The 13,952-nt window shown below is 35.8% G+C and overlaps 1 protein-coding gene across 1 annotated transcript in view; it reads right to left on the bottom strand.

The window, feature by feature from the left end:
* APBA2 (amyloid beta precursor protein binding family A member 2) overlaps positions 1-13,952 on the bottom strand; it is a 155,452-nt gene that overhangs the window by 93,718 nt on the left and 47,782 nt on the right. Inside the window, exon 2 of the mRNA XM_053464224.1 lies at positions 13,761-13,869. The gene's annotated coding sequence lies outside the window, so the exon portion shown is untranslated. The remainder of the gene's footprint in view (positions 1-13,760; positions 13,870-13,952) is intronic.

The following is a 13,952-nucleotide window of genomic DNA, read 5'->3' as shown; positions in this document are numbered from 1 at the left end:
TTATAAAATTATCAGGGGATGAATAATTATGATCTGGAAAGAGTTCTAGTCTTTATGAATTTCATTATGAACCACTGTACCATGAAATTCAAAAATTAGTTTCAAATGATATAATGAAGGTATGTATTTCACGCAGAAACTAAGATCTTATTCACTTGTCTTGATTAATATTCACCATAAGAGGATTCCGCTCCTACATTTATAGCCTCGTTTAGCTATATACAAAAAAAAAAAAACCGTTAATAGGTGTATAGAGAAAATTAATGATAACATAAATGAAAAGTTACTTTTGGGAGAAATAGAGGTTATGTCTCAAGGTTACACAGCAGAGGCAGCAAACTATATTTCTATAAGTGCATCCATTATAATGACATTTCATTGAGAATAGATGTTGCACAAAAAATTGTTAACTAACCATTTTAGAAACAATTCCACACAAGCATTATGTATTACTGATTTACTTTGCTGCACTATGCAGCTAATTTACTTTTTTCAATTTGAAAGAAGCAGTTTAACATCCCAAACAACCTCACAAAAGAAGAGTACATATTAAAATAATTTGTGATATCATTTTAATATGCAAATATGTAAATAAAGAAAGAAAATATCTAATGGAGAATCTTCAGCTCTCTGTCTCTTCCATTGTCCAGTGATTCTAGACACTGATTGGTTGCATGAAGAAGCCAATCACTAGCAGGAAGCAGCTTGCTTTGAAATCAATGGGTGTTCTTTTCCGCACGCATGCTCATGCACAGATGTTTGAAGCATAAGCATGTTTTCTAAGCACAAGGGTATCCAACAGGTAGCTCACCGACTACCACATCTGGAGTAGACACAGGGTGGTATATTTGTATTTTATCATTTCCAGAAGATGTTCCACCTGTTCAAATCTCGTTCTTGAGCATGTTAGGCAAGTTACGCTTTTAATACTTTTTCTTTGATAATATTTTTAATTTATCACAATGTCTAAACATTTAAGGCAAAGAAAAATGAAAATATTAAAATACATCAGTGTATTCCTTGTAGCTCCTGACTATGGGCTAACGCAAGCATTCACTGGAACCAAAATCCATGGGGCAATCAATTACATGATCAAATAATTATTTCTAGAAATTCACAAGTAACATGGATGAATTCACAAATGTTAAGTGTTGAATTCACAAATTAGTTAAAATGTATAATGCTGAGTAAATTGGATGGAACAGTGTATTTTCAAGCCACAAGCTTAATAGAGTTTTTTTTTCTTTCAAAAAGGCCATTGCTGAATTACGGATTTTTCTATCATCACTTTAAACTATCATTGTGTACATGCAGTACAGATAAAGAACAAGTACAGGATAAAGATAAACAAGGCTGTCCCATTTTCCCAAGGGCAATGCAACAGTAGCCTCTTATCTCCAAGGACAACAAAAACACATGTTTTAAGAAGAATGCAGTTTGCATTTAAATATATCTGGAATATTACTGTCTTTGTATGCATTCCACTAAAAGCATGCTTAGCCCTTTGTAAAGATACAGTGTTATATGGACAGACTATCTATGACAAATAGATATCGGTACTGGTCTATTAGTAGTCAGATGGCTAACACTGCTTCCAGCCTATTATTCCACCCAAATACATGATGATAGTTACATCAATAATATCCTGGTAACATAAAAACATAGAATTTGATGGCAGATGAAAACCATTTGGCTCATCTACTCTGCCCATTTTTGCTGAAGTAGACTCAGACTTAATCGGTCCTTGACCTCATCACACAGTCAGGATTGCTTTGTGCCATATCCCATGAATGTTAAAATTCCTTCCCTGTATTAGCTTGTACCACCAGTCATGGGAGGATGTTCTACTTATCTACCACCCTCTCAGTAATGTAAAACTTTCTTCCATTAAATTTAAACATGTAACATTTATTGAACCAAATATATTCGGTGTAGATCAATGGTAGCCAACATAGCTCTCCAGTAGCTTAATTGAGTTATGTGTTTTAGGAAGTATAGTCAAAGATTGAGCGGGATATATAATGTGATATGCTTCTTTGCGTGGAAATCAGTGCTCCACCGTGCTTCGGTGAAGATATTCTTGTAGGAGGTTCTTCGGGCTCCTTGCTCTGCGGTGCAAAATAACCTCACAGGTTATCACAGATCAGTTGGTCCAATCTGATGCTTCATTACTTTTAAAGAAGAATCAAAGGTATTCCCTAATACAACCGTTATTACAGACAGGTCACAGAAAGCTCAAAAATAATCTGGTTAATAGTAATATAATTGTTTCTGTTTAATAGTATAAACATTACATATTTGGTGTGTAGCCATGTGAACGTCCAAAGTCGTCTTAGGAAAAAAAAACAGGTAGAAATGGAATATCAAGGACAAAAATATGCTCGGAAAGAACTGTAACTCAAATGTCACTAACAGAACTTGGATAAACAGTCACATTTATATATGTAGCAGCACTTAGAATTCAGTTTGTAAAGCACATTTAGTACTAAAAGAAAATATATAATGATAATATCATCATGCTGCTGCTGGATAAAAGGAGATAAATGAACGTTGTCAGTCCTATCATTCAATTGACACACACCCTCCACGCCGTCTACCATTTTCCAGTACCCAGTGTTCTGGATGTTTCAGATACTTCAGTTCTGGTACAAAGATTTCCTGGAGCTGATCCTACAGAGATGCATTTCCAGTGTCAAATGCAATAAATATAAATGTTACTATTCTTTAGTAATGTTAAGCAGCAAAGATACAAATCTAGTTCACTAGAGATCTAGCGGGACTTCTAGTTCAAATTCACTTGTATTTAAGAACATCATCCGAACACAACCTGTTACACTTGTGTAAACACATGTAAACACTTTTATGCAACATAAAACCTGTTTGATTACCCAAAACTGTACCAATGAAACATGGACTATTTTCTATTGCTATTCCTGGGCCTTAATTTTTTAAGCATGAATGAGTATCCGTGCTATAGACAATTCATTGTGTCAGGCTTTGACCAAAATGGGTCCTCTCATAAGTGTAGCTGTCTTAAATTGGGATTATGGGCATAAATGGGCATTCTCCAGCCTACTCTAAAGGCTCAGTAAACTAGAGCTGATTGCCCGGCAGTTCTTCCTCTTCAGGACTGGCAAATTATATTTTATATGCTCACTCCCTACCTAGATCTCACCCAATTCAACTATGATGGAGTTGGCCATCATAACATGCCCAGGTTCTTTTTTGCCTCTTGTGGAGTAGTAAAGGGAAGAGCTCAAGAGGTCCCGCCAGTAATTGAGTATGGACAAAAGTTCACACAGTTGGAAGTGCATATGAATACATTTCATCTCCCTGAACATTTCTGCCCTTTGCCGTGTTCACAGGTCTGGCTATGCCCCCTTACGGACTAGAACTGTCAAATCAAAATCTTGGTTATGGTTTATTTATTGGTCCATCTGTATGATAATTACGATTAAGAGATATTTAATATTCTATGGCAGTTTTCTACTGTCAACATAAATTCACCTTCCATCACTGACCTTTATCATTATTAGCTTTTGAATAAAAACAGGATGACATAATACAATTGACAAAAAACTAAATTTAATGCATTCCCAAAAATGTGAAAGCACATTCAAAAGACAGTCAATTTGTCTGGCAAATAAAGGATAATCTTCTACGGCATCAACAAGCCCAATTTTGGACAGTTTCCTTCACCGGTTACCATCAGCACATCTACTAGTAACTGCATTCTGCATTTCTTTGGAATTGTAGAATTAAGTTATCACCGGTATTTTAATTAAAAACAAACCTACAAATGTACAATCCTTCCATGTATACACTTAGCTATTCATTTTGCATCTTCAGAATATTTTGCATATTTCTGTTAAGAATAAATTTTCACTGATATACATGTTGGCTTATCTAGGATATTAGCCTAGACATGATGAATGTATAAAGCAGGTCTGTACATAACATGCTCTTACACGGACAGTTTTTCAATGCCTGAACTTCAGTTCGGACATTCTCTTCCTGTGGTGTTACCCTATTAGGCAGCCCCCATGGTCTATACAGACTGAGCTGGTGTCTCTGATAACCCACTCCCCCAACCACCACCGATCACATCTAGTATAATCAGGAAACAGAGCTACAGAGCCCTGCTTCCTGAACACTCTGTGATAAGCATACGGTGACATTAGAGAGAGAAGAGGGGGAAATAGAGCATCACCTTATTAAAAATAAATAAATAATAGTTATAAATAAAAAGACAAATGAAATATTAATAAGGAACCCTGTGATGTCTCCATGACATCAGTGGTACTTTCTAATTACAAATGTCATGTTGCACTGGTAACAAATGTGAAAAAAATGAATAACAAAAATAATAATAATAATAAACATACTAAAATGTTAAGAAATTTAAAAAAATGGAAATAAGATAAAGCACCTTGTTTCCCACCCAGTTGTAATATAAAATTAAATCAATCAGTCACTGCCCACCAACCCAAAAGTTCTAAGAAAAATAAAAATAGTGTATAACACTACACTCTGCCCACACCCTTCCTGCTCGTCTGCAAATCTGTGTTATACTTTGCCTGTTATGGAAGATTCCTATACAGCCTGGTACAGTAATAGCGACTATTGTACCTGGATCCCTAATTCATAAAACCCCGGAAAGAGGCAGCATATTAAACGGAACCTCCAAAAGGGCTCACTTTTAACTGTAACCTGTATTCTCTATATAATAATAACCCAGTTATTATTGTATCCATCTGGAGAAAGTGCTCTATGAGCATGGGATGTTGCATATTAGCGAACACTGGTTTCCGACGACAACAGGGAAATTCCTGAATAATTTATACTCTAATAACTGGTCTTATTGATCTGAGGGACTCTGCCAATTATATCAAGGAGACAATGAAGTGGGACATGTCGGATTGCTAATTTATCACACTGTAACACAAAACACAATAGGATATCAGGTTCTCCTCTAACATACAACCGTCCATGGATTTAGAGTCAGGTTTCAGGGAAGATGTTACGTTATTAAGGGGTTTCTTTTGTTATTATATGAGATGATAAGAAGTATACATTTGAATTTAGCTTCTTCACCAACAGAACTATATTTTAAACCTTCTTCAAACTTATATCTCTGAAAATGGCCCCTCTCAAAGCCCACAATTGCTATGTTAAGTGTCAAGACATTAAGGGGATGGTTCTAGAGATAGCTTCTTTATACTAAGATTTCAAATTGCCCCTGAAGACACTTTGCCCACATTGCACAAGACAGCACCCGTTCATTGCAGTCAATTTGAGATTTTATGAAAATGTATTGCATTCCTCACAGAAAAGAATAATGTATTGTAAATTGCAAATACATTTAAACACTGGAAGGTCTATTTGCATAGGTCTCGAAAAGATCACACACTTTGAAGTGGCAAACAGAATTATCATGTCATTTAAGTCAGTCAATAATCAAAACACTTTTTGTTACCATGGAAATGGTTTATCTTTCCAACACCAGATCATTAAATGCAATTGAAATGAGGCTTTTATGTGTAGAGGTGATTAACCTTTGTTATGCCACCGAGAGCTGAAGGTCCATATTATTAAAATGCAATCTAATATAGGGCAGATAATCTATATTCACCAAGAGAACATAAAGGTAAAAAATGTTTAGCTCTATTTTGTGATGGTGGTATTTCACATAGCTTATCACCGTGTCATGTCAAAACATTACTTACAAACACATTACTACTATTATAGCCAAAATACATCTGAAGAAGAATACGATGTAGAAGACCTCTGGTGTTCCATGGAGCCTTATCATTCAGAAAGTGGACACCTTTGGTAGCTATAAAACATTGTTCTACCCCAGCAAGACATCTGCATATTGGGGATTTTCTAAATGAGCTGAGACTTATGGTCCATTACAAAGATCACAGTGTAGTAACTAAGGAACAGTGACAAGCAAATGGTTCTAGTAACAGTCTAATAAAAAAATCTAATTTACCAAGAGATCAAGGTATTGTGAAATGTCGTACAGACGTTGCATGTTACCATTATAATATATATAATATATAGCTCATTGCTGTTCATATATTTTCCTTAGATTGCTTTGTATATACTATTTACTTACATTCTGATTGAGGAGTATTCTCCTGTACACATGGAAGATCGCCCCGTGGAAAGCACCATTTAGCCCAAGACACACTTATTGTGCCTTTGAAAAATTTATACAATTTATCACTCTTATGTATCTGGTGTATTTTTGTTCAAACTGCGTACATGTCACATTCTCACTTTGTCTATATTTGGTTTGGGTGGTTGTTGTGGTAAGCAGAGTTTCCAGGTCATGTGACTGGTAGCTTTTGATGTCACATTCTGTTCCTCTATGTGGACATTCAATATATGCAGGTATTTATTGTGAGTTGTTAACATACGCGTCAGTCTTCGTCCTGATTTTTACATATTTTTTTGTTTTATTTTGTTTAAACTTTTCTATATGTTGACACAGGGGTGCTGTGATAAACCAGTGAGAAACGCATCAATCTAAACGCATCAGATAACATGTAATCAGAGTAAAATATGAAAGTACAGGCTCTACTTTCTATGGCCCAGAGAGTGAAAATCTTAGCGTTCCCAGGTATGGAAATGAACCCTCATTTATTGTAAATCTGCAATTCTTATAACGGAGTTTTACATGCATAAATCTGCAAATATCACTGATGATGGTGCCCCTAAAGCAATGCTGCACATTCACCAATCTTGCCATTCAGAAGGATCAAAGACTTAGCAGTGCTTTTCTTCACGTGAATTATATCGTATACATTTACATAGCTCACCTCAGGCTTTAACATGTAAACAACGTACAATTCTAAGCACTAGACATAAGCACTCTCCTCGTCTTTGATACATTTGTTAAAGAGATTACACATTAATTAATCCCCTTGAGATGAGACTTTTCCTGGTATGATTTGTTGTAAAAAAATTAAATCAATTGCAGGTCATGGCATGCAATAATTCAACATGCTGAACCTTGCCAGGCTTCAAAAAAGGCAGAAATATGGAAGGTCTTTTTTTGTAATTCGAGATACTCTGAAGGACATCACTGAATTAGTTATTTCATGACAAGTGCTGCCTAAGACAATAATTCATTTCACCACTTAAATGGTCTAAGCATTGTTTGACAGTCTAAGTCTTCTATTGACTGATGATTTAAATAAAGTGTTGTAGCAACCGATGTTGTGGAAGGTAAAGATGTACCGCCATCTTTTTTGGATCATTCCAAGAATTATATTGTTTTTCCTTAGTACCACTACGAAAAATGTTGACATCAAATCATTGTTGAGTAAATAATGCATGCATCTGATTTACAGAGAAGGCACAGGATTTACATGTGGGAACATCTTTACCTTGCATAATTCATCAATATTTAATCAATATTCTTGAAAAAGTGTAAGAAATGATATAACAACTGTACGAGAGGCAAAAAAAAAATACTAAAAAAGGTCTGGGGTGAAAATGTTTTTTGTACCTTTACCTTGTTTTGCCTCTGCCCATCTCTTTTTTAGTGGCTTTTTGAGAATCCAAATTGAATGGTTTAAAGAAGAATTGGGCCGATGGTATGCCTAGATAAATTCGTTCAAAGAATATAGTAGTATCTTTTATTGGACCAACATCATAGAATTTAGATTCTTAAAGGTTCTGAAAAAGACCTTATGGACTTCATGTGATTTTCTGGTACATGTTGCCTTATGAATGTTGGTCTACTAAACGTTATGATTAAAATCTCCTTAACCAATACTGCAATAACGGATTGTCCCATTGCATCATAGACTAACGTATGTATACTATTACCTATAGTAAGAAACAACATTGGACAGTAACTTCTGTAGGGATGGCTTGTAATCCATTTATCAAATTGTACTTTCATTCCAATGTATGACACATAATTGGCTGAAATTGCAAAAACTTGTTTATTTGCACAGGGGTTTAAAACAAACAAACATAAAAGTACTTCTACTGCTGGCTGTATGTCATTGTCTATGATGAGCTTCTGCTGTGGTAATAGCTTGCTACCATAAATTGGACATATTCCTTTGATTTTATTAGACACTAAGAGGTTAGGACATGGAAATAACACACACTGGGCAGTTATATTATAAGATATGCATGCTAAACTTGCATTTGGCAGATTAACAATCTTTTTTGTTATTTGTCTTCTAAGTTGGATTGCTGATGTGCAATCTTCATTTCCCCCCCCCAAAAAAAAGTGTCTTTTTAGATGGGTCTTAGAATTGAGCTCGAATTATTTGGCATTGGTGGAGATTGTTCCCCACCAATTCCCAAACAGCTTGTTTTGTTTCATCATATTTTGCTGAGGAAATTGCCAAGCATTCTATTAGCCTGTTAAGTGTTAAACCACTGGAAAATCCTGTTTTTTTTAATTATAAATGATAAATGATGTGCTTAACATGAAACAAATGTGGCTCAGAGAAACAAGGAGGTGAAAATTTGATTGGATTTTAAATTAATTAAACAGTTCAAAGACAACAGTAGTAACAAATTTTATTAAACTTTATGTTAATTAAAAATGTTCAGAGAAGCACAGAGTACCCCTGATGGTAGTAACCTCATTTTTTCAGATCATTTTTTTAGGGCTTGCCATATATATCAGAATTGTTAACCACAGAAAAATAAGTAGTATCTAAAACCAAATGCTGTTAGTAAAGACGTTGCTGACAATCTATTAGGGGCACCAGGACCACATTTTTTGTTATGTAGAAACACCGTATTTGCTTGATTATAAGACGACCCTGATTATAAGACAACCCCCCAAAATCTGAATATTAACTTAGGAAAAAAAGAAAAAGCCTGAATATAAGACGACCCTAAAGGAAAAAAGTTTTACCAGTAAATGTTAATTCATGTGAAGTAATTTTTTTAATAAAAGCTATGATTGAGAAAAATATTTTTTTTTGTTTTTATTTCCTTGTATTTTCCAACCTGTCCCCCAGTTACGCACATCTGCCCCCAGGCTTGCCACACCAATATGGCACTGTGGCCCATGATATGCCTTTTAACCCTCTATATGCCACTGTGCCCCATGGTATGCCTTTTGACCCCCTATGTGCCACTCTGCCTCCAGAAATGCCTTATACCCCTATATCCCATTCTGGAATTTAGGGGGTTAAAATGCATATTATGGGGCAGAGTGGCATATAGGGAGGTATAAGGCATTCCAGGAGGCAGAGTGGCATTAAGGGAGTTAAAAGGCATTGTATAAAGCACTCTGCCTCCAGAAATGCCTTATACCCCTATATGCCACTCTGGCATTTAGGGGGTTAAAAGGCATATTATGGGGCAGAGTGGCATATAGGAAGGTAAAATGCCTTATACCTCCCTATATGCCACTCTGCCCCATAATATGCTTTTTAACCCCCTAAGTGCCAGAGTGGCATATAGGGGTATAAGGCATTCCAGAAATGCCCTATGCCCCCATTTAACACACTAACACACACACTTACCGGTGTTTCCAATTTCCTGCTGTGTTGCCGGGGCAGCGGGTTGACGTCTCCTTCCGCTGCAGCCGGAAGGAGGTGGAGCTGGCAGCGGGGGTTTGTCTGTGTCTGTCGCGTATACCTTCCCCGGCTGTCAGAGATCAGAGTTCCCCGCACCGGTGCGGCACCGGTGCGGGGAACTCTGATCTCTGACAGTCGGGGAAGGTATGCGCGACGAACGTAGACAACCCCCGCTGCTAGCCACACCTCCTTCCGGCTGCAGCGGACGTTGTCTACGCGGATCGCTGCCCCGGCAACACAGCAGGAAGCATCGGTAAGTGTGTGTGTGTGGGGGGGAGACAGGAGGATCCAGGTCCCCTGCAGCGGTGCGGGGGATCTGGATCCTAGTCTCATAATCAGACCTCTATTTGAGGTCTGATTAGAAGATGACCCCGATTAGAAGACGAGGGGTAAAAAAAAACCTCGTCTTATAATCGAGCAAATACGGTATATGAGTTTTAGAAATGGAAATATTACTGTAAATAATTTATTATAAAATGTATTATTATAATTTTCATTTACATAGAATCTATCACATAAATACAGCTAATCACACAGCATTACATTGGCACGTGGTCTGTAAATTACTTGTTGGTCTGCTTTCTCTACAGATTTTAAGTTGGCGTAACATAATGCCAAAGACCAATCTGTTAGGCCTAAAAAAGTGCATTGTGGGTAAGTGCACATACATTTGCAACATACTCAATTTTACATTTTAGTTTAAATTGATCTCTTGCCATTTAGGATGTTGCTAGTTTAATTAAATGGTGGAACATTGACAAAATAAGAAATATGTAAAAATAATCAGTAAACAACTTTCTAAAATATTGTATTGTAGGTTGAAAAAAGACCTAAGTCAATTAAGCTTTTTTTTAAAATGTCTTTGGATTCTATGTGACTCCAAGAGGCAAACATATTTCTCATTGGATCAAGAAGCTCTAAAATATTGCCCTTACTGTCAAGAATCCCTTCCCTTGATGTGTATGACATTTTCGCTCTTCCAGTTTCTGAGGATGACATCTTGTTCTTTGTACATTTCTGTTTTTCTTATTTAAATATAGGGATCTGATCAATTAAGTTTTTTTAAAAAAATACTAATAATGGTCCAACAAATAAGATATCCATAAATATTTTCACACTATGCAAATATGTATGCATGCCCATGTGTGTAAAATGTGGAATATAAATGCTTTGTTTATAGTATATTTAAAAAAAAAAAACAGTGCAAAAGCCTTATTCACCTGGTGGCACAATTATATGAAATTTAGAATAATATGGCATTTAAATATTTCTAGTCCCCAAAATTGTACTTTTTTATGTCGAATGTATCTAATGCATGCAAATCGGTATATGCATTCTTCAGTCCTTAGAGATGGGAAATAAGACTTTCAAGTCATCCACTGGCTTTCTCCAACAAAACCAGGAGCCATAAGTGTGTATATTTTCTGAACATTAAGAGTAGTAAGAGGCAATCACACGTATGATAGTAAAACATCAGTGTTCAGACAACATACATGTGATTGGCTGCTGCAATCACATGTATGCTGTCATGTAATATTATATATATATATATTCCTTAGTGTGTGCATGTTTGCACAGGTATAACATATATGTATTCATTAGAGTGGACATGTGAATTCAGCCTTCAATATACCTGAGTACTGAGAAATCATCCAGCCACAAGTTAGATGAATAATTCCAATGCGTGAAGTTGTATTCATTCATACAATGTGTTCGTGATTCAATGAAGCTGTCTTGAGAATTTTTTTGCCGGGGGCAGTAAAATCTGTGCTATCCAACTTGTTACTGAGATTAACTGAGTTAGAGATTGAAAGGCTTAGAACACATTTCAGTGGAGAAATATGCCATATTTCTTCAGGTCAGTTTTCAGTCTGAGAATACTAACTGCTTAATCAGAGAAAAATGTAGCTTTACTTTCACCGATTTGCTTCTATATAGGTCACTCATTATTCTGCATATACCTCTATGTACTGGGAGAAGAATACAATATCAGTTCCTTCTCCCATTTTACAGCAATCTGGGGTACAGAAACATTGGAAACTGGAATATTAGACAACTAGCTCGCCCTGTATTCAAGAGCAAGACCAACTGTTAAACTGGGAGACAATGTATAAAGACTATTCATGTTGCTCCAGATCCCATAGAGGATAGGTCATTAAAAAAAGTCATAAATAGCTTTATAATCTTCTGAGGCAGATTAGCGGGGTATGCTGATGGCTGTGGAGTAACTCATGGGTTTCGATGGTTCAGCAACCAACCAATATATTCACCTGGTTATAATATTCATCAAAGTTAGGGCCAGTTTGACCGGTTACAACCAGCCTCCTGCAGGTTTATTGTTATTATAATTAGCCAGCCACGTATTGAATTATCAAGAACTCAGTGTTGCCTGACCATTCTCTGCAAGAAGGGCTGTCCTCCATAAAGGAAAATGTTAACATTCTCTCGCCTTCTCCTTACTCTCTGCAATTTTGTCAATATGTTTTAGAATGAGGGTTAATGTCAATTCATAAAAATAATAGTCCCACCTAGTGTGCATGAATCGGTAGATAAAAAAATAAGCAAACTGACAGACACCAGTCTCACGTGGGAGATATTGCCATTTTCATAATGAAACAGTACTGTTTTCCCCAATGGTATTTGGAGCTAATGTCATTTTGCAGAAAGAAATGTATTCATATGTTACATTGTGAATAATGGAACACTTGAAGTGTTGTTTGTCCAAGATGTGAAAGAAAGATACAATGATTCTTGTTTTTGATTAGCTCTTCAACTCCATTAGTAAAGTATAAGCCTTTGAATGGACCATCAATATTGACATGGTCTACTGGATATGTTTAAAGAAATACTTCAAGGCATATAACACAAATGAACAATCAAAAGTCATTAGATGATTTATCAATGTATTAAAGACATAGGGTTCACTAAAAAGAGAGATGAACATTTCAGCTTCCTACTATCACTATGTATTATAAAAGGCAACCCCCAATGAGCTTTGTCTGCAAGAAGGTCTAAGTTGTCCTTGCATAATGCATAGGCCATGTGGAAGATTTTCTTAAAAATCTCTTCACTTATTTAGCCATATATTATACAGGAGCAACTCAGCTCTTCTTGCAGGAGACACTCACTGGGGTTTGTCTTTTATAATGAATACTGATGTCAGGGAGTTAAAACATGTTCTGCAAACTCCCTCTTTAGTGAAAAGACCATGTAGAGGGCAAGGATAATGACGTTGTAACCCTTGTAAAAGGAGAAGCTGTTGACAGATTCATAACAGATGAATGAAACCATAATCCAAAGACCCCAAAACTATACCGATATTTAGTAAAGCCGGACTTTAAAAAATTACTTTTTTCTTAACGTAATGTTCCAGTGGAAACGGCAATGCCTGCAGAATCAGTGTGGAAAATTAAAATATGCGCGTGCTGACTTCACATCACATGCAAAAAAATCTAGTTCCTGAAGTACTATGTCTCATGTGTCTTAAACACAAGTGATGTAACTGGCCATGGAAAATCTGGGCAGAAACGTTTTACCTTTTTTTTTTTTCCTTTGGGTGAAAAGAATTTTTTTCCCCCTAATTCATACTCAGTTTGATATTTAGAGAAAATTACCAGATAAAATAATCAACTTGTTATGTATTTGGCACTTAAAATAATAATCAGCTTTAGCCAAACAGCTCAGACCAAATCCAATAGTAAATTCTCTACACCTAAGGCTGGATTCAATTGCCAAAGATAAATCTGTCACAAGTGATTGAATAAACTATCTTTGCCTAGACTGCAATAGAAAAAAACATGGATATAAAAAATATCGACTGGGCTGGATTCAATTAAATAAAAATATGTTAAAACTATTATGTGACAACTTGCAAGTAAAAGAGTTGAAAAAAGTAAAATGCACAACTATTTTTTGGTGTTAGCTAGACTGTTGGTCTACTACTATTGGTATACTTTATTCTGAAAAAACTGGATAATTGCAGTGTTGTCAAATTGTTTTATCCATTGTTTTATGCAGTGTTGTCAAATTGTTTTATTGTTTTTATTGTTTTATGATCCTTACGAGTCATTGACCAAAAGGCCATACCACAATGGAATACTTTAACTAAATATTAGACAGGGTCACAGAAAATCCCATGTACTTGGCCAACTGGCCACCAGTTAGAGAAATAAATAACTGTAATAAAAGACTTACAGATTTGTTATGATGCTGAAAAGTACAGGAAAAAGGAGTTGAGTCCAGGGGGAAGTATACAGTTTGATGACTTCTGCTTGAAGACAACTTCAGGTCAAACTTTGAAAATCTGCGTAACAAAATCATCTTATGATTACCATATATTAAATAATATTAACAGTTTATAAGCAGATTTGAAAATAGCAATTTTTA

This window comes from Spea bombifrons, chromosome 4, assembly GCF_027358695.1.
Source record: "Spea bombifrons isolate aSpeBom1 chromosome 4, aSpeBom1.2.pri, whole genome shotgun sequence".
Taxonomy (NCBI): domain Eukaryota; kingdom Metazoa; phylum Chordata; class Amphibia; order Anura; family Pelobatidae; genus Spea; species Spea bombifrons.
This window is presented reverse-complemented; position numbering and strand designations above follow the sequence as displayed.